At 34.2% G+C, this 24,569-nt stretch overlaps 1 pseudogene; it reads right to left on the bottom strand.

Moving 5' to 3' along the window:
- Positions 1 to 294: 294 nt before the first annotated feature.
- LOC107513302 lies at positions 295 to 24,569 on the bottom strand (annotated as a pseudogene).

Raw genomic sequence — 24,569 nt, 5'->3', positions numbered from 1 at the left:
TTTTATTAGTATCTAGGAAATTCCAATACGATCAACAAATGGGAAGAATTTTATTGTCAATAAGTCAGTGAAACTCAGTTGTCTCCATTTTTTCAGCTAATGTTTTATTTAGCCTGCATGAGGTCTCTTACCTGGTGAAAAGATGGGATAAAACTAGCAACACTATACATGATTCTACATAGAAGTCCAAGAATGTCTTGGCTTTTTTTAGATTTTCAATATGAGAGACAATGTTCTGTTTATATTATGAGATGTATTTGTAATTTTAATATAGAAATAAATGATTAACAATGTTCAAAATATAATTTTTGAATATACTCTCATGATTGACGTTTTTGCCTCAACCACTATGAATCCAGACTATTATTAAAAAGAACCTTTAAATCTTTCTTTACATTGAATTCAGGCTCTTGCAGGACTCTCAGAATTTTTGCTTTGAGATCAAGTGGTACTGTTGTATTAAAGTTGCAGATTCATGTCAAAAAATCCACGGGTAGGTTTCCATTTTCATAGCCATCAATAAGACAGTAAGATATGACCATGGTGGACAGAAAAAGTAATAACACTCTTACTTAATCTCAAACTTGTCCAGCATCTAAGTGAGGCTGTAAATATGACACACTGGAAGAGGTCATCATACCAGGGTAAGTGAAATTTGTACTTTTTCCATAGCTTGTCATAGCCACTGATTCCTGACAAGAAAAATAAGAATCTTAGCTTTGGTAGCTAAGAGACTATGGAAGAACTTTAGGGTAACTGAGATATTTTGTACATAATATAGCATCAGAATTATATAAATAATGTCCCACTTCTGGGGTATTTTTTCTTAATCACTCTATTTTTATATTTAAATGTCTACTTATGCCAAAAACTTTATATTCTTGAGGTTTGATGACTTGGCTATAAACTCTTTGTACTTGATGATTTGTTCAGCACTTGGTTCAACAACTTCATTGATGATAAAAAAATTCCTGGGTATTGAGCCTGCACTTGGAAGTGAATTTGAAGATTAATTTCACTTGCACCTGCACCAATGCTTAGAATCTTAATTTCTGATTTTATGTCTTCAATCCTTGCTATTATACCTGTTAGCCTCTTGTCCATGAATTCCTGCATGCACTGGTGTTCTGTGGAATTATTGAGAAATCTTCAAAAAGATCCAATATATCTGCTGCAGTCAGAAAACAAACTCCTCATGGAAGATACTGTATTTGGTTTTCTCTATGATGTTTTATTTAACTATAAAATTATATTTATCCAACTTTTTAAAGAAATTTAATTATGATTGACATTCAGTGTTATTTTATATTTGTTTCAGGTGTCTAGAATAGTGCTTAGACATTTATATAATTTACCAAGTAACCTCTCCAATTAGTCTAATATACCCATCTGACACTATACATAGTTATTACAATATTATTGACTATATTCCCTATACTCTACTTTACATCCCATGACTATTTTGTAACTACCAATTTATACTTCTTAATCTCTTGACATTTTTCACCCAGCCCCCTAAACCCTCTCCCATCTGACAACCATCAGTTTGTCCTCTGTATCTATGAGTATGTTTCCATTTTCATTTGTCCGTTTATTTTGTTCTTTAGATTTTCTATATAAGTGAGATCATATAGAATTTGTCCTTCTCTATCTGATTTATTTCATTCACATAACACCCTCTAGTAATATTCCGTTGTATATATGTACCACCTCTTCTTTATTCAATCATCCATTGATGGGCACTTAAGTTGCTTCCATATTTTGGATATTATAAATAGCACTGCAGTGAACATAGGGGTGTATACATCTTTTTAAATTAGTGTTTTGGATTTCTTTGAATAAATACCTGGAAGAGGAATCTCCATATTGTTTTCCATGGTGACAGCACCAATTTGCAATCTCATCAACAGTGCACAAGGGTTCTCTTTCCTCCACATCCTTGCCAACACTTCTTGTTTGTTGATTTATTGATTATGCCCATTCTGACAAGTGTGAGGTGATATTTCTTTGTGGTTTTAATTTACATCTCTCTGATGATTTGTGATGTTGAGCATCGCTTCATGTCTATTGGCAATATCTATGTCCTCTTTGGAGAAAGGTCTATTCAGATCCTTTGCCCATTTTTTAATTGGATTGTTTGTTTGTTTTTTGGTGTTCAGTTCTATGAGTTGTTTATACATTTGGGATATTAATCTCTTATCATATGTATCACTGGCAAATATCTTCTCCCATTCAGTAGGTTGTCGTTTCATTTTGCTGATGGTTTCCTTTGTTAGGCAAAATTGAAGTTCTGCATTTCTTGAACACCCTTATAACTAGCATTTTGAACTCTGCATACGGTAGATTGCTTGCCTTCATTCCATTTAGTTATTTTTCTGAAGTTTTCTCCTATTCTTTAATTTGGGACTTTTTTTGTTTCATCATTTTGACTTCTTTTCAGTGTTTCTATATATTAGGAAGATTTGCTACATCTTCCCATCTTAGCAAGGTGGCTTTATGTAATATATGTCCTGTGGGTCCCAGTGGTGCAGTCTCCCTGATCTCCTGTGCTGGGTGCTACAGGAGTGTCTTTTGTGTGGTTTGTGTGTACCTTCCTGTTGTAGTTGAGCCTTGGTTGCTGTCGGCATGTCAGTTGGAAAAGACCATTTTTAAGCTAAGTACCTTTTAGAGTGTGGAAACATAACTCTGCCTCCCCAATGACCACAAGAGGGAGAAGCAGCTATAGAGATGCCGTGTGAGACTGGGAACCTGTCTTACCAGATTAGCTTCCATGCAGACCAGCCAGCACCTGCCATCCGGGTTACAAGCCACTGCCAGGAGTGTCTCTACCACCTAACTGTACTCTTCCTTGGTATTTCTTCAAGTGCCATCAGCTATAAGAAAATTTATAAAGTAGGCAGTTTGTTAAAGGGGACTGTAAATTACCTGATTTCTTCCAGTTTTGGAGACATGTGCTTCACTATCAGGGGATCAGGCTCTTGCCCCTTTTTTTCTTAGCAAACTCACTTCTCTTCCTTCACCTTGGGTGTCGATAACTGAAACAACACAGATGAGTATTTCTCAAGCTAGTGTTCTGTGAAACAAATTTGGTAAAGTAAGTTCCTGTAGAAAAACACATTTAGGAGACCTGTATTTTCATAGTGCCTCTTGTAATGTTGCCATTCATATTAACATATTAAATCTTAGAAAGTTCAACAGTGAATAAATCTACTTAACTTTGTTTAACTCAGCATCTTGCAAACTAAGTTAACTCTTTTCTCAGATAACAATCCTCAAAACCATCCCTCAGTTCTAATGTTCTACAGACCAAAATTGGAGAATTCTGGCCCACATAGTGTGCTTTTCAAGGTCTCTCTCTCTCTCTCTCTCTCTCTCTCTCTCTCACTGGTATAAAAGATTAAAAGAAAAGGATATATTCATAAGGGTAGATTTTTAGTATTCTTCTCTTTTTCTTTTTAAAATTTATTTTTTTTAACCATTGAATCCTTCTAATGGCCGTTAACCTTGGATAATATCATCCTACAATATTTGAAGAATAGATGAATATAATAAAAGTTAAACAGGCTTCATAATTGGAAAAATATGCCTTTAAATCCAGTTAATTCACTAATAAGTTGTGTAATTTTTGCAACTAAATTTATGTTTTTTATGACCTAATTTTCTTTACTTGTGAAATGGGGGTGATACCAAAATCACAAATTTGCTTTGAGAATTGAATGATATAATACAAATAAAGCCCTTAGCACAGTAAATGTTTTAATTTCACTTTCTTGCTTCTCATCATCATCACATAAATAAATTTAATCCTTTCTACAGGTATGTTCTACTAGGAAAAGAGTATTTCATAAAATCAGTGTTTTCACAACACATTGTTAATTTTAAAAGGGAATTTTTCCTGTTTGCAGATTAAAAGAGAAAATTTTCCATGAGTTGTCATGTGTATATAAAAAGCCATCCTATTTTTGTACTATTAAACCTCAAGCTTCAAAAACCAGTAAGTTGTTATGACCTTGACAGCAATAGTTCAAGCTCTTTCTATTAAATGTGAGATGCCTCATATACAATTCCGAAGTATTGACTTTAGCAACAAATGAATTATTAAATGTCAAATTGTTACTTCCTGTGACAGTTTCCAAATGGATGGAGTCTGCACTAACAAGTAGTGAAATGTGCCTTTAGCCACCTCGCAGTTGTGGAAGAAATGGATCACAACTCCAGTGGACTCATTTTACCTGGGGGCAGAGCACTGGAAGGCTCGCCCATCTGTCAACACACATTTCTCTTCCAATCTCCTCAAGCCCCTTCCTGAATTCTTTCCTGTTTCAAGAGAAAATCAAGATCTATTCAAAGCACTGGCTTTTTATAAGGACATTTCCAGTATAGTCAATAACAGGTAGATTACATATAGGGTGTCCATGTTGTTGGTTAAAAACAACCGACTCTATTCTCTTAATTTGCCAGCATTCTCTTTCCTGTTTTACTCTCCAAATGAGTATTGAAAAAATAACAGATTCATTAATTAAATTCATTATAAACCAAAGAGTATCTAGTATCTCCAAGCAAAGAAAACAATTAGAAAATAATTTAACCTAGGTTATGTTTGTACTTCAAATAAAAAATAAATGTTTAGATTAAGCTATTTTTTATTACATATGTTGATGAGCAAGTTTTATTTGGGCATAGATCCTCCCTCTGATATGTGTAACATGATCACTTACTCATAGCTTTCAAATGGCATGGATAAAGCCTGCCATATTATTAAATACAAGCAAATTATTGTCCAGACTACTTTTGTTAATTGAGACCACCAGGGATGAAATTGTCAATTGTTCACACTTATCAATATTAAAATTCCCTTTATCAGTAAGCAGAAATACTTAATAGGTAATTACTAAAATATACTCTTTAAAAAATTAATTAAGTTTATTGGGATAACGTTGGTTAATACAATTATGTAATTTTCAGGTGTACATTATCGTTTGACATCTGTATATTCTATTGTGTGTTTACCACCCAAAGTCCAGTTCTCTTCAGCTACCATATATTTGATCCTGTTTACCCATGTCACTCTCCCCCTAAATCCTATATTTGACCTCCTTTACCCTGCCCACCTCCCTGCTTCTTGCCTGACCCCACTAGTAACCACTAGTCCAGATCTTCTGGCAGCCACTAGCCTATAGCCATGTCCATGAGTCTTTGTTTCTTTGCCTTGCTCCTTTTTTGCTTTTAGGTTTATATCCCAAACATAAGTGATATAATGTGATTTTCAACTTTTTCTGTCTGAGTTATTTCACTTAGCACGATTATCTCGAGGTCCATCCATGTTGTCGCAAATGGCAGTATTTCACCTCTTCTTATGGCTGAGTCATATTCCATTGTATATATGTACCACAGCTAATTTATAAGTCATCTATCATAGGACACTTTGGTTACATTCATGTCCTGGCCACTGCGAATAATGCTGCTATGAACATCGGGGTGCAAATATCTTTTCAGATATGAGTAATCAAGTCTTTGGGGGTAAATACCCAGTAGAGGGATTTCTGGATCATATGTAGATCAATTCTTAGTTATTAGAGGAACCTACATACTGTTTTCCATAGTGGCTGTACCAATTTACAGTTCCACAAGCAGTGTTTAAAGGGTCCTTTTTTTCTGCGTCCTCTCCAACATTTGTTATTACTTGTCCTGTTGATTATAGCTATTCTAACAGGTATAAGATGGTATCTCATTGTGGTTTTGATTTTTATTTCCATAAAGGCTAGTGATGTTAAACATCTTTTCATATATTTGTTGGCCATTCATATGTCCTCTAGGGAGAAGTGTCTATTCAGGTCCTCTGCCCATTCTTTGATTGGATCATTTGATTTTTTTGTTGTTATTGAGTCGTATGAGTTCTTTGCATATTTTGGATATTAGGCCCTTAACGGAGGTGTTGCTTGTAAAAATATTTTCCCATTTGGTTGGCTGTCTCTACCTTGTTGATGATTTCCTCTGCTGAGCAGACACTTTTTACTTTGATGTAGTCCCATTCATTTTTTTTTTTTTGCTTTTACTTCCCTTGCTTCTGAGGTCAAATTCATAAAATGCTCTCTAAGTCCAAAGTCCTTCAGTTTAGTTCTTATGCTTTTTTTCCTATGAATTTTATTGTTTCAGGTCTTATATGTAGGTCCTTAATCCATTTTCAGTTAATTTTGGTGTGTGTTGAAAGACAATGCTCTAGTTTTATTCTTTTGAAGTTGGTTTTCCAGTTTTCTCAGCACCATTTATTGAAGAAGCTTTCTTTGCTCCACTATATGTTTTTGGCTTTTTTTGTCAAAAACTATTTGCCCATATTTGCCCATATATTTACTTCTGGACTCTCGATTCTGCTCCTCTGGTCCTTGTGTTTGTTTTTCTACCAATACCATGCTGTTTTGATTACTGTCACTTTGCAGCATAATATGAAGTTGGACAGAATGATGCCTCCAGCCTCATTCTTTTTTCTCAGAATGGCTTTGGAAATTCGGGATCTTTTGTGCTTCCATACAAATCTGATGAATTTTTTGTTCTATTTCTTTAAAAAATGCCGACGAGATTTTGATGGGGATTGCATTAAATCTGTATAATGCCTTAGGTAATATGGTCATTTTAACTTTATTGATTCTTCCAATTCAACAACATGTAATATCTTCAATTTCTTTGTATATTCTTTGATTTCTTTTAATAGGGTCTTATAGTTTTCATTATATAGGTCCTTCATTATTTTATTAAATTTATTCCTAGGTATTTTATTCTATTTGTTTCGATTGCAAAGGGATTTATATTTTCCACTTCTTTTTCTTATGTTTTATTATTAGAGTGTAGGAATGCTATAAATTTTTGAATGTTGATTTTGTATCTAGAGACTTTACTGTATTTGATTATTGTTTCTAGTAGTGTTTGTGTGAAGTCTTTAGGGTTTTCTATATAGAGAATCATGTCATCTGCAAACAGTGATAGTTTGACTTTTTTGTTTCCTATTTGGATGCTTTTTATAGCTTTCTCTTGTCTGATTGCACTCGCGAGGACCTCCAATGTTACATTGAATAAGAGCAGCGTTCGTGGACAGTCTTGCCTCATTTCTGATTTTAGAGGAAGGTTTTTAGTTTTTCACCATTAAGTATAATGTTGGCTGAGGGCTTGTCATATATGGCCTTTATCATGTTAAGGTACTTTCCTTCTATACCAGTTTTGTTGTGTTTTGATTATAAATGGGAGCTGTACCTTGTCAAAGGTTTTCTCTGCATCTTTTGATATTATAATATGATTTTTATTTTTTATTTGTTTATGTGGTGTATTATATTAATCCATATGCATTTGTTGAACCATCCCTGTGCCTCTGGGATGAAGCCCACTTGATAGTGGTGTATAATTTTTAAATATGTTGCTGTAATCACTTCGCTAGTATCTTATTTAGGATTTTTGCATCCGTGTTCATGAGAGATATTGCTCTGTAGCATCTTTTTTTTTGTTTTATCTTTATCAGGTTTTGGCATCAGAGTAATATTAGCCTCATAAAATGTGTTGAGAAGTATTGCCTCCTCTCTGATTTTTTGGAAGAGTTTGAGGAGAAAAGGTATTAAATTTTCTTTAAATGTTTGGTAGAATTTGCTGGTGAAGCCGTCTGGTCCTGTCTTTTACTTTTTGCTAGGTTTTTCATGATTGTTTCAATTTCCATGCCCCTGATCTATCTATTTATTGAGATTTTCCAGTTCTTCTTGATTCAGTCTACGAAGGCGAGGCTGTATCTTTCTAAGTACTGGTCCATTTTTTCCAGGTTATTAAATTTGGTGTTATATACTTTTTCATAGTATTCTTGTATGATCCTTTGCATTTCTGCTATCTCAGTTGTAATTTCTTATTTCATTCCTGATTTTGTTTATCCATGTCTATTCTTTTTAGTGAGTCTAGTCAGTGGTTTGTCAATTTTATTACTTGTCTCAAATAACCAGCTCTTTGATGCATTTATTTTTGTATCTTTTGTTTGTTTGTTTTTTGTTTTCAATTTCATTTTTATTTTTTGGTGTAATTTTGATTATTCCTTTTCTTCTGCTGACTTAAGGCTTCATTTGTTCTTCATTTTCTAGTATTTTTAAGATGAAGTATTAGGTTGTTTATTTGAGCTCATTCTTGTTTTTGGAGATAGGCCTATAATGATATGGACTTCCCTTTTATGACTGCTTTTGCTGTGTTCCAGAAGTTTTGATATGTTGTCCTATTATTATCATTCGTTTTTATGTATCTCTTGATCTCTCTTTTTATTTCTTCTCTGACCCAGTGATTCTTCAGTAGCATGTTGTTCAATCTACATGTATTTGTGGTTCTTCTTGCTTTCTTTCTGTAGTTGAACTCTAGTTTCAAAGCTTTATGATTGGAGAATATGTTGGTATGATTTCAACCCTTTCATATTTCTTGAGGCTCTCTCTGTGTCCCAGTATTTCATCAATTCTTGGGAATGTTCCATGTGCACTAGAGAAGAATGTACAAGCAGCTATTTGGGGATGGAAGGCTCCATAAATGTCAGTTATGTCCAGATGGTCTAATGTATTATTTAAGGATGTTATTTCCTTATTGATTTTTTGTTTGGATGATCTGTCCATATCCAACAGTGGAGTATTTAGGTCCCCTACTACAATAGTGTTTTGGTATGTTTCTCCCTTTAGTTCTGTTAGTAATTGCTTTACATATTTTGGGGATCCCTGATTGGGAGTATAGATATTAATAAATGTTATGTGTTCTTGGTGCATGATTCCCATTATCATTATGAAGTGTCCCTCAGTATCTTTCTTTACTTTTTTTTTATTTCAAAGTCTATTTCGTCTGATATTAGCACCGTTACCCCCACTTTTCTTTGAATGCCATTTACTTGAAATATCATTATCTACCCATTCACTTTGAGTCTATATTTGTCTTCAGATCTAGGATGTGTCTCTTGGAGGCAGCATATGGTTGGGTTTTGTTTTTTGATCCATGTTGAAATTCTGTGACTTTTTATTTCTTTTATTGGTAAATTCTTCCCATTGACATTTAGGGTGATTATTGAAATACGAGGTCTTATTATAGCCATTTTATCTTTAGCTTTCTAGTAGCATGGTGTTTCCATTGCTTCCTTGTCCTTGTGTTTCTTTTTTTTTAATTTTGGTTGGCTTTTGTGGGTTTTCCCTCTCATCCTTTTTATTTTATATTTTATAAAACGGTGCTGAATCTTCTGTATGTGCTTTTCATTATGAATATGTAAAAGATAGTGTGTGTGTATATATGTGCATGTATATCTATCTATCTATCTATCTATCTATCTAGTCATTCCTTTTCTTCTGTGTGTGCCTCATCTCCACTCCCCTTTGTGAATTTGGATATTTGAATTCCCCTCTGCCCTTTTTCAGTCATTGTTATCTCAATTTGTTCTTATGTATGCTAAATGTTCATTACTATCTTGTTATATCAATTCTCTATTATTTAAACTTATAATATCTTGTTCTTAGTAAGGGTTGCACTCCTCTGCTTCTATTGTCCTATAGTCACTTTACTCATAATTATGCATTTTTTTGTCATTTTGTTTTAAGTGAACTTACCCCTTTCAGTATTTCTTGTAGTGCAAGCCTCATAGTGAAGAATTCCCTCAATTTCTGTATGTCTGTAAAAGGCTTAATTTCTCCTTCATATCTAAAGAAGAGCTTAGCTGGATACATTATTCTAGACTGGTAGTTCCTTTCACTTAATAGTTTAAATATTTGATTCCATTTCTTTCTGGATTGTAAGGTTTGCGCTGAAAATTCCAAGGATGACCTAATGGGTTTACCTTTGTAAGTTACCGTTTTTTTTTTTCTCCATGGCTGCCCTGAGAATTCTGCTTTTGTTCATGATTTTTTATAATTGTAATATACCGTTTCTTGGTGAAGGCCTTTTGGGGTTGAGATAATTGAGTGTTCTGTTGACTTCTTGAATTTCAAGCTCCAGCTCATTTCCTAGATTTGGGAAATTCTAATCAACTTTTTGTTTGAAAATGCTTTCTAATTCCTGTTTCTTTTCCTTCCTTACATTTGACAATGTTTATTCTTCTTCTTCTGATGTTATCAGCTAGTTCTTGAATTTCTCTTTCATTATTTTTTATTCTCTCTTTTTCTCTTCTTGCTTCTGATTCATATCTAGACTTCTGTCTTTGATATCACTGATCCTTTCCTCCATTTGGTTGACTCTATTTCCCAAACTTGCTATTTCATTTTTCAACTCTTGCAGTGTGTTTGTTCTTCATCTCCAGAAGTTCTATTTGGTCTTTTTGAGGGTTACAATTTCCTTGCACTGCTTCTCTAGTTGGTTTTTAAATTCCTGAATTTGTTGATTTGAGTTGCTGTAGATCTCATTGATTTTTTTCAGAAGTAACATCCTGAATTCTCTGTCATTTAAGTAGCATATTTCCATGTCTGTAAGCTTTTTTTTCTGGAGATTTTTCTCTTTCTTTTTAACAAATCTTGCCACTTCGGTTGTTCTTGGTGATTAATGGACTATTTCTGTGCATGGGCATTAATGTATATATTCTGCTGTTTTTCCAGAAAGAAGATTTATTATATAAAGATCTCTTGTTAGCCCATTGCAAAGAAGGCTCTTTTCTTTTGGTTTCCAGTAGTTGGCGTCTAAGGCTCTTGGATCCCTGCTTTATATAAAGTCTAAATGTCTTTTTTTATTTTCGTGTAGATACTTAATCGTGCTTGCTACCCTCCATTTCAGTCTCTGTCAGTGTCAGCGACAGTCTCAGCAACATTTGCTCAGATTCCCCTGGCCTCTGCGGTAATCAGTCTCAGAGGGATTAGGGGGTGGTGCCCTCTTGGTTGGAGATTGGGGGCTGTGGCTCAGTCTCAGTTTTGCACCTGTGGTCAGCAAAAATCAGCTGTTGTTTTGCTGCGGTTCCGTCCTGCTTCTCTGCTTTCTGCCTTGATAACTGGGCCTTGAAGACAGTTGGCCACGGGGAGCTCACAGCTATCTCAGGCAGGAATGTTCAGGGAACTCACTGAATGAACTTGCTCCTTCTTCTCCCCTTCCCCTCCTCCTACAGGGAGCTCTGGAAGCTGCAAGAGGCAGCTTCTTTATTACTCCTAGTCCAATGCCCGACACTCAGGGTTCTGACCTGTGATATCTCTTATGCGCAGATCCCATGCTCAGATGTGCTGGTGTACAGTTTGGGTGTTTTTTGTTAAGTTTTAGATGTTCAGCTTATTGGTGTTTCAAGGTAATAGATCCGGGGGTATGTCTCGATCCACCATGTTTTCAAAGATCGTCTTGCAGGATTGATGTGTTGTGTACAGAAATCCACTGAAATGGTTAAGTACCATTAACTTGTTCTGCTCTCAATTCATTTTCCTTTCAGAGGTGCTCTGTGGGATAAAATCAGATAGAATAGCAGTGATATGACAGTTTGGCCAACATTAGGTCTCCTTGGAATGATATACTGTTCTAAAATATATTTTTATTAATATAATCTTTTAACTACTTTTTTTTTGAATAGAAAGTGAGCTAGGAGATATAGTTCAAGCATGATTTTGTGCTGATATAGTATTGTAAACATTTTAAGATTACTTCAATTGGTAACACGAAGGTCTTTATCTTCCTCAATAGCATTACAGCTTCTTAGTTATCATTCAAAACCTTGGTGGAAATCAAGAAGAGAGAGAGAGAGGAAGGGAGGGAGGCAAGGAGGGAGGGAGGCAGAGAGGGGGAGAAAGAGAGAGAGAGAGAGAGAGAGAGAGAGAGAGAGAGAGAGAGAGAGAGAGAGAGAGAGAGAGAGAGAGAATCATTGGCCAAGACTATTGTATTGTACATTGGCTTGCTGATATTTTGGGTCTTTAACTAGCTATAAATCATTTAATAATTGTATGTTCAAAGTTTTATAACTCTGCAGAAGCTCAGAGAAAGGAAACACATGTGAATGCTATTTATGATTCTGAATGGTTAAAGAGAGACGTAGCAATGTTATTTTGCCAACAGATCTATCAATCATTCTCTGTTGCTAACAATGTCCATGTGGATTGTTTCTTACCCTCCTCTGGAAACTTTTATGGTATATGACTACTGACATCAAGTACTTTGGGAAATATTCAAATATATAGGTGCACACACTTTTGCAAGCTCAAGTGGTACTGAGCTACATATTACTTTATTTCATCTCCCATCTTTCTTTCTTTAGCTACAGCTAGTTGTTGGCCTTGCAGTTAACAAAGCATACAATAAATAGTAAGAAAAGCAAGCTTTTAATTCTAGCTTTTCTATTTGGCATGACTGGGAACACTCACAAGGGCCCGAAATCACAATAAATGCAAAATGAATGGGGCTTAATGGAAGCTGCATGCATCTTCATCAAGGATATATATTTTTTTCCAATCTAAAAAATATAAATATTTGATGATATTGGTAAAAGTAATAAAGGTAAACCATCCAAAAAGTCTCTCCTCCATAAAATCAATAAGACCACTGGCAAAAATGGACAAGTATTAACTTCGGAGGATTCCAGTCAAGATGGCAGAATAGATCAACACTGTTCTTGCTTCCTCTTACAATCACATCAAATTTACAAGTAAACTACAGAATAACTATCATTTGGAGTCACCTGAAGTTTAGCCGAACAAAAGTCTTACAACTGGGGAAACACAGAGAAGACCACTTTGAGACGGGTAAGAGGGACAGAGACATGAAACAGGCCGGTCCCATATATGTGTGTGGTAGTTGAGAATCAAGAGGAATATCTCAGCTGTGGAGTTCCCTCCTGAGGAGTGGGGGGTCCCAGGCCAACATTTAGCTTTCCAGATCAGGGTTCCAGTGCCAGGAAGAGAAGTCCTCACAACCTCTGGCTGAGAAAACTAGCAAGGATGGTGGCTGAGTAAGATGAAGGGCTGGGAGAGACCCGGGTTTTTTCTCAAAGGGCCTCACATGATCATACTAGCTGGCAACTCACTCATCCTGAATTCTAGCACTTAGGTAGCAGCTCCAAAGGTACCTGGTATATATATGAAGATGAAATGAATTGCCTGACTTCAGGGTGAGGGCCGGAGGGGCAGCTTTCTCCAAGACAGAAGTGCTGGTAAAAGCTATTGTTCCTTTTCTGAGACCTCTCTGCCCAGCTAGCAGACCCAGGCGGCTGCTATAACTGAGTCTCTGGTAACATAACTAACACTGGTTACCTGGCCCTGGTGAGTCCCTGATTGCACTCCTCCCAAATTGTGGGCCTGCCAAAGCCTCTTCCAGTGGATTTTCCATACCAGTAGTCTATCTTGGTTTATGCTGTAGACTTTTATAAAATCCCTCAAAGGTTCACAAAACTTAAACATGCAGCATCTAGGCTCAGCATGCCCCATACCTGTTGCTGAGCAGACCCAATCCCAGCACTAGTAACAACCAGCCTCAGTTCACAGCTTAGCCTTTTGAGGTACTTACAAATCCTGCATAGATGATGGCCGTCTGAGGATTACTTACTGGCTCATGCCAGGCATCTTTTTATATGTCTGTTGGCCATTTGTATGTCTTCTTGAGAGAAGTGCCAGTTCAGGTCCTCTGCCTATTTTTTAATTGGATTTTTTGTTGTTGTTGTTGTGTTGTATGAGTTCTTTATATATTTTTGAGACTAGTTCCTTATTGAAGGCATAGTTTGCAAATACATTCTCCCATTTAAATGATTCTCTCTTTGCCTCGTTTTGATGTGCAGAAACTTTTAAGTTTGATATAGTCCCATTAATTTATTTTCGCTTTTACTTTTCTTGCCTTTGAGATCAAAGCAGAGACACATGGACACAGACTATGGATTAGTGCTTACCAGAAGTAGATAGTGGTAAAAGGGACAAATATTTGATGATAGAAAAATTAACTTTGCATGGTGAACACTCAATACAATACATATATACAACATATTATTGAATTGTACACTTGAAACTTATTTGATTTTCTTAAACAATATCACTCCAATAATTTTTACATAAAGATATAATCTGTATGACAATAAAAGCACAAAGCATATAATGTGTATGTATAATAACAAAGAGTTAAAGAAGAAATCTTTGGCCAGAAAATTGGCCAGAATTTTGAAATAATATAAATTAAAATACAACATACCAAAATTTGTGGAATGTGATGAAAGCAGTGCTTAGAAAGAAATGTATAGCTGTGAACACCTGTATTTTAAAACAATCTCAAATCAATAACATAGCTTTACAACTTAAACTGAAAACACAGGAAAACTAAGCCTAAAGCAAACAAAATAAAACAAAAGCAAAAATAAAATAAATAAAAGAAAAAATAAAAAAGTGAACAAAATAAATAAAAGAAATACATGAAATAGAGAATAAAAAATAAATCAACACTAAAAATTGCTATTTTGAAAGTATCAATAATATTTACAAAACTTTAGCAAGACTGATCAAGAAATAAAAAGAGAAAACAACTCCTAAAATCAGAAAACATAGGACATGACTACAGAACTTACAGAAAAAATAATTAGTCATATATGAGAATACTCTGAAACTTGAAAAACAACAAATTAAATAACCTAAATGAAATTGACATATTCCTAGTATGATTCAAACTACTGAACTGCTACAAGAAGAAATAGAAAATTAGAATAACCATACAACTGTAGAGATTGAATGAGTAGTTAAAGAACTTACTATAAAGAAAAGCCCAGGACCAGATGGCTTCACTGGTGAATTCTACCAAACATTTAAAGAAGACCTAATACCAGTCCTTCTCAAGCTCTTTTTTAAAATAGAAAGGTGGGAACACTTTCAGATCATTCTATGAGACTAGCATTACTATCATATCAAAGCCAAATAAAGACCGCAAGAAAACTACAGACCAATATAATTTATGAATATAAATGCAAAAATCCTCAATGAAGTATTTTTAAACCAAATAAAGCAATATATAGAATAGCCTAAAAACTCTGGCCATGTTAGGCCAGTTTTCCAGCTAAAAACTCCCTCAGGTTCAGTTTATCTAGGATTATCTTAATTTCTCCTTTATTTTTGAAGGATAATTTTGTCAGATATAGAATCCTTGATTTTTTTCAGCACTTTAGCTATATCAATCCACTGAATTCTGACCACCATAGTTTTTTTTTTAAGTTGACTGTTATTCTTTATTGAGGATTCTTCATATGAGATAAGTCAATTCCATCTTGTCAATTTAAAAGTTTTCTCTTCTTTTTTTCATTCTTAAACCATTCGATCATAATGTATCTTGGTTTGGATAACTTTGTATTTATCTTATAGGAAATTTACTGAGTTTCTTGAATTTGAAGATTCATGTCTTTTATCAAATTTGAGAAGTTTTGGCCATTATTTCTTCTAATATTCTTTCTTCCCCTCTCAGGATTTCATCTTTTTCTGGGAGTCCAAGTATGTATATGTTGATACACTTGATGGTGTCCTACAGTCTCTTAGGCCCTGTTTATTTTTTTCATTCAGTTTTCTTTCTGTTCCTCAGATGAATTATTTTAATAGACCTATTTTGCATTCCCTGTTTCTTTCTCCTGCCTAATCAAACCCGTTATTTAAATTCTTTAGTGAATTTATATTTGCTTTCTCATTATAATTTAAATATTTTACCAATCTCTATTTGTAGAAATATAATTCTTCTGATTTTCTTTAGTTCTTTGTTCATAATTTATTTTAATTTTTTTCAGATTTTTTAAGATAATTGACTTAAAGTCTTTGTATAATCAGTTCAATGTCTGTGTTTCCTCAGGTTCAGTCTCTGTTTATTTATTTACTTTTACTTTTTTACAGGCTATACATTCTTGGTATTTTTCTTACCTCATAATTTTTGTTGATAACTGGAGATTTTACATAATATTGTAACCATAGAAATCAGATTACTCCCTTTATTCAGGATTTTTATTGTTCTTGCTTGCTAAATTTGTAGTAGTTTGATTAGTGACTTTTTGAACCATTTTAGAAAAGACTGCATTCTATGTTCTGTATGGTCTATAAAATCCCTGTTCCTTTAGCTTGTGATTACCTAGTGGTTTGAAAGATTTCCTTAAATTCCTTGAGAAAGGAAGAAAGGAGGGAGGGAAGGAAGGAAGGAAAAATCAAAACAAAGCAAGGCAAGAAAAGAAAAAATCATGTCTTTACAGATTGGTTCTGTGTTGGGGCTCTCCTTCAGGGTTTAGCCAGACACTTTATAATAATGCTTTAGCCTTCACATTCTGGTTTCACTGAGTTGAAAGATAAACTCATGTTACTAAAAATAAAAATAAAAGTGGGGACCTTACTACTAGTTCTACAGAAATAAATGTGATTATGAGAAGTACTATGAACAATGATATTTTAAGAAACAAACAAACGAATTTAATAAATTTGACAATCATAGAAACACATAACCTACCAAGATTGAATTAAGGTAAAAATAGAAAATTTGAATATATCTATATTAGTAAGAAGATTGAATCAGTAATCAAAAACCTCCCCAAAAAGTAATGCCCTGGACCAGATGGATTCATTAGTAAATTCTACCAAAAGTTTAAAGAATAATTAACACCAATGCTTTTAAACTTTTCTAAACAATTGAAGAGGTGAAAGGACTTCCTCACTCATTCTCTGAGGCTAAAATTATAATAATACCAATACTCAAGAGCGAGACTACAAAAAAAACCAGACTAATATCCCTTATAAATATTGATGCAAAAATTCTCAAAAAAATTCTAAAAACTGATTTCAGAAGCATATTAAAAGAATTATACAGTAAGACAAGAGAAATATATTACTGAATTGCAGTCAATGTAACATTAACGGAATCAATAAAAAATACTTAACCATCTTAATTGATGCAGAAAAAACATTTAAAAATATACAACACCTTTCCATGATAAAAGCATTTAACAAACTAGAAATAGAAGAAAACTTATTCAAAATAATAAAAACTATATAAGAAAACCACACTGCTGCTGAAAAACTTTCTCCTAAGATCAGAAACAATAGAAGGATGTCTTCTTTTGCCAATTCTCTTCAACAGAGTACTTTAAGTTTTATCCAATAACAATTAGGCAAGAAGAGGAAATAAAAGAAATCTAATTTTGTAAAAAAAAAAAAAGAAGTAAAATTATCACTGTCTGCATGATATAATCTTATAGGTAGAAACTATAAATATTCCACACACAACTGTCAAAACTAATGAACAATTTTAGAAAAATTTCATGATCCAAAATTGACACACAAAATTTAATTGTGGTCCTATGCATTAACAATAAACAATCTGAAAGAAAATTTGGAAAACAACTATTTGCAATAGCATCAAAAGGAATAAAATACTTAATTAAGACTACATTTAACTAAGGAGGTAAAAAATGTGTACACTGGAAATTACAAAATATTTCTGGAGGAAATTAAAGAAGACATAAGTAAAAAGGAAGACATCCCACATTTGTGGAATAAAGGTCTTAATACTGTTAAGATGTAAATTCTACACAATGCAAACTACAGATACCATATGATTTCTTTTTTTTTTTTTCAATGTTACTTTTTTTTTGTAGAAATAGAAAAATCCAACCTAAAGTTCATAGGGAATTTCAAGGCATCCCAAATAACCAAAATAATCCTGAAAAAGAACCAAGTTGGAAGTCTCACACTTCACTGATTCCAAAATTTATTACAAAAACACAGTAAGAAAAACAACATGGTACTGATATAAAGACAGACATATATATCAATTAAACAAAATAGAAACTCTAGACATAAATCCTCACATATATAGTGAAATAATTTTCAATAAGGGAGCCAAGACTGTTCAATGGGGAAAGGATAGTTTATAGTATAGAACATAATATCCACATGCAAAAGATTGAAGTTGGACCTTTACCTAAGACCATATACAAAAATGAATTCAAATTGGGTCAAAGACGCTAACATAGGAGCTAAAATTATAAAATAGAAGAAAATAGAAAGAAAATGGAATTAATATCTAGGATATATAAAGAATTCCTGCAACTAAAAAAATTAATCTGATTTTAAAATGGGCGAGGAACTTGAATAGACAATTATATAAAGAGGATATACAAATGGCTAATAAGCACATGAAAATACGTTCAACATCTCTAAACATAAGGGAAATACAAATCGGAACCACAAGATTCCAAATACTAGCTCACATCCATTAGAATGGCTATTATTAAAATCAGAACAAAACAGGAAGTAACAAGTATTGGTGAGGAAGAGGAGAAATTGGAACCCTTCTGCAATGCTGGTGGAAATGTAAAATGGTGCAACTGCTGTGGAAAACATAAATGCAGTTCCTCAAAAATTTAACCAGAATTACCATATGATCTAACAACTTCTCTTTGGATATATACCAAGAAGAATCGAAAGCAGATCCTTGGACTTTTTTTTTTAATTAGTTTCGAATATAGAGTACATTGATTAGATGTCTATATAGTTCATAAAATGATCCCTGCAATTGCTCCCTCCCTCCCCTGGCCCTCAACCTAGCCAACATACCAATGCTAACTGCATTCTTTATGCCATGCTCCCCATCCCTGTGACCATCTAGCAACAACTAATTGGTACCTCTTTAATCCATCACTCCATTCTCCCAGCCCCCCAACCGACCTCCCCTCTGTCTAACACCAAATTGCCAACTATATTTGTGAGTCTGTTTTTGATTAGTTTGTTCTTTCTGTTCCTTACATTCTAAATATAAATGAAATCATATAGTATTTATCTTTCTCTACCTGATTTATTTCACTCAGCATAATAACCTCTAGGTTCATCCATGTTATTACAAATGATAGGATTTCATTTTTTAATGGTTGAGTAATATTCCATTGTGTATATGAACCAGAATTTCTTTATCCAATCGGCTGCTGATGAGCATTTAGGTTGCATCCATATTGTGGCTATTGCACATTGTGCGGCCATAAATATTGAATTATTGTTTTGGTTTCTTTGGATAAATACCAGAAGTGCAACTGCTGGGTCAAAAGGTATCTCTATTTTTAATTTTTGGAAAGACATTTATACTGTTTTCTATAGTAGCTGTACCAATTTGCAATCCTCCCAACAATGTACGAGGGTTTCCTTTTTCACATCTTTCACAACACTTGTTTTTTATTTTATTGAGAATAGACATTCTGAAAGGAATGAGTTGATATCTCATTGTGCTTTTAATTTTCATTTCTCTGATGATCAGTAACCTTGAGCATCTTTTCATATGTCTCTTAGCCATCTGTATTTTCTCTTTGGAAAAGTTCAGGTCTTCTGCCCACTTTTTACTTGGATTCTTTGTTTTTTTTTTCCTGTTGAGTTCTATGACTTCTTTATATATGTTCGATATTAACCCCTAATCAGATATATCATTAGTAAATATCTCCTCCCAATACATCAGTTGTCTTTTTGTTTTGTTGATGTTTTCCTTTGCTGTACAAAAACTTTTTAGTTTGATCTAGTCCCATCTGTTTATTTTTAATTTATTTCCCTTGCCTGGAAAAATATATCCAAAAAGAAATCACTTAGTAATATCAGAGAATTTACTGCCTATGTTTTCTTCTAGAAGTTTTATGGTTTTGGATCTTACATTTGTCTTTAATCCATTTTGAGTTTATTCTTGTATACGGTGTAAGAAGGTGGTTCAGTTTCTTTCTTTCTTTTTTTTTTGTTGCATGTATCTGTCCAATTTTCCCAACACCATTTATTGAAGAGGCTGTCTTTATCCGATTGTATATTCTTACTTCCTTTGTCATATATTGAGGGATTGTATAGGCATGGATTTATTTCTGGGATCTCTATTCTGTTTCATTAATCAATGTATCTATTTTTATGCTAGTACCATGCTGTTTTGATTACTGTAGCCTTGTAGTATAGTTTGATATCAGATAGTGTGAGATCTCCAACTTCATTCTTATTTCTCAAGTTTGCCATGGTTACTCGAGGTTTCTTATGGCTTCATATAAATTTTAAGATTATTTGTTCTAGCTCTCGGAAAAATGCCATTGGTAGTTTGATGGAGATTGCACTGAATCTATAGATTGCTTTGGATACTATGGCCATTTTAATGATGTGGATTCATCCTATCCATGAGCATGGTATATGCTTCCAATCATTTTTGTCTTCTTCAATTTTTTTTTGAAATGATAAAATTTACTGAAAACAGGTCTTTTACCTCCTTGCATAATTTGATTCCCAGGTACTTTATAGTTTTCAATGCAATTATAAATGGGATTGTTCTCTTAATTTCTTTTTTGGAAAGTTCATCTTTGGTGTATAAAAATTCCACAAACTTTTGAATATTTATTTTGTAATCTGCTACTTTATTGAATTCATCGATCAGTTCTAACAGTTTTTTGGTGGAATCTTTAGGGTTCTCTCTATATAATATCATGTCCTAGGCAAATAACGAAAGTTTTACTTCTTCCTTTCCAATTTGAATGTATTTTATTTCTCTTTCTTGTCTTGCTGTGGCTAAGACTTCTAATACAATGTTTAAGAGAAATAGTAAAAGTGGGCATTGTCGTCTTATTCCTAATCTTAAGAAAAATGCTTTTAGCATTTCCCCATTGAGTATGATGTCAGCTGTAGGTTTGTCATATATTGCCTTTATTATGTTTAGGTATGTTCCTTCTATTCCAACTTTGCTGAGAGTTTTTATCATAAATAGATGCCAGTTTTTGTTGAATGCTTTTTCTGCATCTATTGATATGATCATATGGTTTTTATGTTTTGATTTGGAAATGTGGTATATCATATTATTTTATTTGCAGATATTGAAACTTACTTTCATCCCAGGAATAAATCCAACTTGATTATGGCATATGATATTTTTAATTCAGCAGAATTCGGTTTGCTAATATTTTGTTGAGTATTTTTGCATCAATGTTCATAAGAGATATCAACCTTTAGTTTTCTTTTTTGTAATGTCTTTGGTTTTGGAATCAAGGTAATTGTGGACTCATAAAAGGAGCCTTCCCTCTTCTTAATTTTTTTTGGAATACTTTGAGAAGAATAGGTGATAATTCTTCATTGAATATTTCATAAAATTCGCCTATGAAGACATCCGGTCCAGGAATTTTGATTTTTGGGAGGCTTTTGATTACTTATTCTATTTCATTGATGGTAATCGGTTGGTTCTGATTTTCTGTTTCTTCTTGATTCTTTCTTGGGAGATTGCGTGTTTCTAGGAATGTGTCCATTTCTTCCAGGTTGTTCAATTTGTTCGCATATAATTGCTCATAGTATTTCCTTATGATCCATTGTGTCTGTGGAGTTCGTTGTGATTTTTTCTCTTTCATTTCTGATTTTATTTATTTGAGTTTTCTCTCTTTTTTTCCTTGATGAATCTGGCTAAGAGTATGCCATTTTTGTTTATCCTTTCAATGAACCAATTCTCAGTTTCATTAATCTTTTGCTTTGTTTATCTAGTCTCTATTTCATTTATTTCTGCTCTGGTCTTTATTATTTCCTTCCTTCTAATCACTTTGGGCTTCGTTTGCTGTTCTTTTTCTAGTTCTTTTAAGTGCAAGGTTAGATTGTTTATTTGAGCTTTTTCTTGTTTCTTGAGGTAGGCCTGTATTGCTATGAATTTCATTCTTCTGATTGCTTTTGCTGTGGTCCATAAATTTTGAATCACTGTGTTTTCATTTTCATTTGTTTTTAGGTATCTTTTGATTTCTTCTTTGATCTCACTAATAACCTATTCATTGTTTAGTAGCATGTTATTTAGCTTCTATGTGTTTGTGTGTTTTCAAGTTGTTTTTGTCTGGTAGTTGATTTCTAGTTTTATATAATTGTGATCAGAGAAGATGGTTGATATGATTTATGATTTCAGTCTTCTTAAATGTATTGAGATTTGCTTTGTGTCCTAATATGTAGTCTATCCTAGAAAATGTTCCCTGTGCACTTGAGAAGAATGTATATTTTTGCTGCTTTGGAGTAAAATGCTCTGAAAATATCTATTAAAGTGATCTGGTCTAGTATGTCTTTTAGGCCCATTACTTCTGTTTTGATTCTTTCCTGAAAGATCCATCCACTGGTGTCAATGGGGTGTTAAAGTCTCCTACTATGAGTTTATTACTGTTGATTTCTCCTTTTATGTCAGTCAATAACTGCTTTATGTATGTGGGTGTTCCTATGTTGGGTGCATATATGTTTACTAGAGTTACGTCCTCTTGATTTATCGATCCCTTTATTATTATGTAATGCTCTTTTTTGTTTCTTATTATAGTTTTTGTCTTAAAGTCTATTTTATCTGATATAAGTACTGCTACCCCAGTTTTTTTTCTCATTTCCGTTAGTGTGAAAAATCTTTTTCCATCCTTTTATTTTTAGTCTGTGAGTGTCATTTGATCTGAAGTGGGTCTGATGTAGACAGCATACACATGAGTCTTGTTTGCTTATTGATTTAGTTACCTTTTGTCTTTTGATTGGAACATTTAATCCATTTACATTTAAAGTGATTACTGATAGGTACATTGTTACTGCCATTTTATTATTCATATTCGTTATTTCCATTTTCTTTTTTTTACCTCTTCTTCTTTTACAAAAATCCCTTAATATTTCTTATAATACTGGCTTGTTGGTAATGAATTACTTAAGCTTTTTCCTGTCTGGGTTGCTCTTAATCTTATCTTCCTTTTTAATCAAAAGCCTTGTTGGGTAGAGTATTTGTGGTTGTAGATTCTCATTTTTCATAACTTCAAATATGTCTTGCCATTCCCTTCTGGCCTGCAAAGTTTCCATTAAAAAACCAGCAGACATTCTTATGGTGTTACCCTTGTAAGTAACTAGCTGCCTTTCTCTTGCGGCTTTTAAAATTCTATCTTTGTTTTTGACCTTTGGCATTTTAATTATGATGTGTCTTGGTGTAGGACTGTTTGAATTCCTCTTGTTTGGGACTCTCTGTGCTTCCTGAACTGGTATGTCTGATTCCTTTGCTAGGTTAGGGAAGTTTTCTGACATTATGTCTTCAAATAGATTCTCAATTCTTTGCCCTCTTTCTTCTCTTTCGGGTACTCCTATAATCTGGATTTTTTTTTTCTTTTTGGTGTTCTAATTGGGTGTATTTTGTTACCTTGTCTTCCAATTTGCTGATTTAATCTTCTGTTTTGTATAATCTACTATTGAATCCTTCTAGTGCATTCTTTATTTCAGTTATTATAGTCTTCATTTCTGTCTAGTTCCTTTTTATGGCTTCTATGTTCTTTTTTATGCTTACTATCTCTCTATTGAGGTTCTCATTGTGCTCATCCATTCTCCCCATAAGTTCATTGAGCATCTTATAACCATTATTTTGAACTCTGTCTCTGGTAGGTTGCTTGCCTCCATTTTGTTTAGCTTTTTTTTTTGGAGTTTTCTCCTGTTGTTTCATTTGTGACATGTTTCTTTGTTTTATTTCATTAGCTTCTCTGTGTTAGTTTCTATGTGTCAGGAATATTTGTTTTGTCTCTCAGATTTGGCAAGACTGCCTAATGTAGAAGGTGTCCCATGTGGTCCAGTGGTGCACTCTCCCTGACTCCCTATGCCAGGGACTCTGGATATGATCTTTTGTGTGGGTTATGTGTGATCTTCTGTTGTTGTCACGTCTTTATTCTTGTTAATATATCATTGGATGAGATTAACACACAGGCTGACTAATTGTGGTAATTGGCTACACCCACAGGGTAAGAGTTGCTGTATGAGGGCTGACCTCACTGAGTGCAATTTGCTCTATCAGACATGTGTACTTGTTGCAACTACCCTTTGTGTGTACTGCTAATGGGAGTAGTCAGGAATTGCTTCATTGTGATATGGTGCCAGCTTCCAGATGTGTTGGTTTTGTGGCCCCTTGTGAGGAGCTTCCCCATAGGCCAAGGTCAGTCACTTCTTTTGATTGCTTAGGAATACCCAGCCTATGCTGGATCTATAGGTAAGTGGGAGAGACAACGCTGTAGGCAGTGGTTAGTTATCCTTCTGTCACTGACCTGTGGTAGATTATCACAGGCACCAGTGTTCCTGAAGGCCTGACACTGCCCGTCAGTTGCCTGTAAGTCTCTGAAACTGGATAATCCTCTGAGTGGTATGTGTACTGTGTGGTGCAGTGACCCTGGAGTCCTGGGTCTATTGAATAAATTTCCCCCTGCCACTGCAGTATCAGTTTACGTGCCAACACTGTCTCTGTGGCTCTCCATACAAGTTTCCACTCATAGGAAGGTCAGCTCCTGCTCACCTTGGTCCTGAATGTGTTTCTCTAGGGCAGAGGCAGCTGCATATCAATGTGCAGTGGGAACTTTGTGTATTGGATGAGGCAGGAGCTCAGGGAGTCATAGGCTGTCAGGCCAATACACACCCCTGCAATCCCTCAAAAGATATTGCACCTCGTCCAGGCAGCACAACCGTTTTAATCAAAATACGCTCACTGTGCTAACCAAGATCTGTTGCCTGTTCTGACTGCACAACACCAGCGCCAAACAGGGCATGGTAGGCTGCCTGTCGATGGATTGCAGGCACTTTGTTACTTGAATGAAGTGGAATTTCAGGGAGATAAGGGCCGTCAGGCCAATACAGCCTCAGTTTTGCTCCAACTTCTGTGCTTTGGTGTTCCGGCAT

The sequence above is a fragment of the Rousettus aegyptiacus genome, unplaced genomic scaffold (genome assembly GCF_014176215.1).
Source record: "Rousettus aegyptiacus isolate mRouAeg1 unplaced genomic scaffold, mRouAeg1.p scaffold_m13_p_9, whole genome shotgun sequence".
Lineage (NCBI taxonomy): Eukaryota > Metazoa > Chordata > Mammalia > Chiroptera > Pteropodidae > Rousettus > Rousettus aegyptiacus.
Note: the sequence above shows the minus strand (reverse complement) of the source record. Positions and strands in the feature narration are given on the sequence as shown.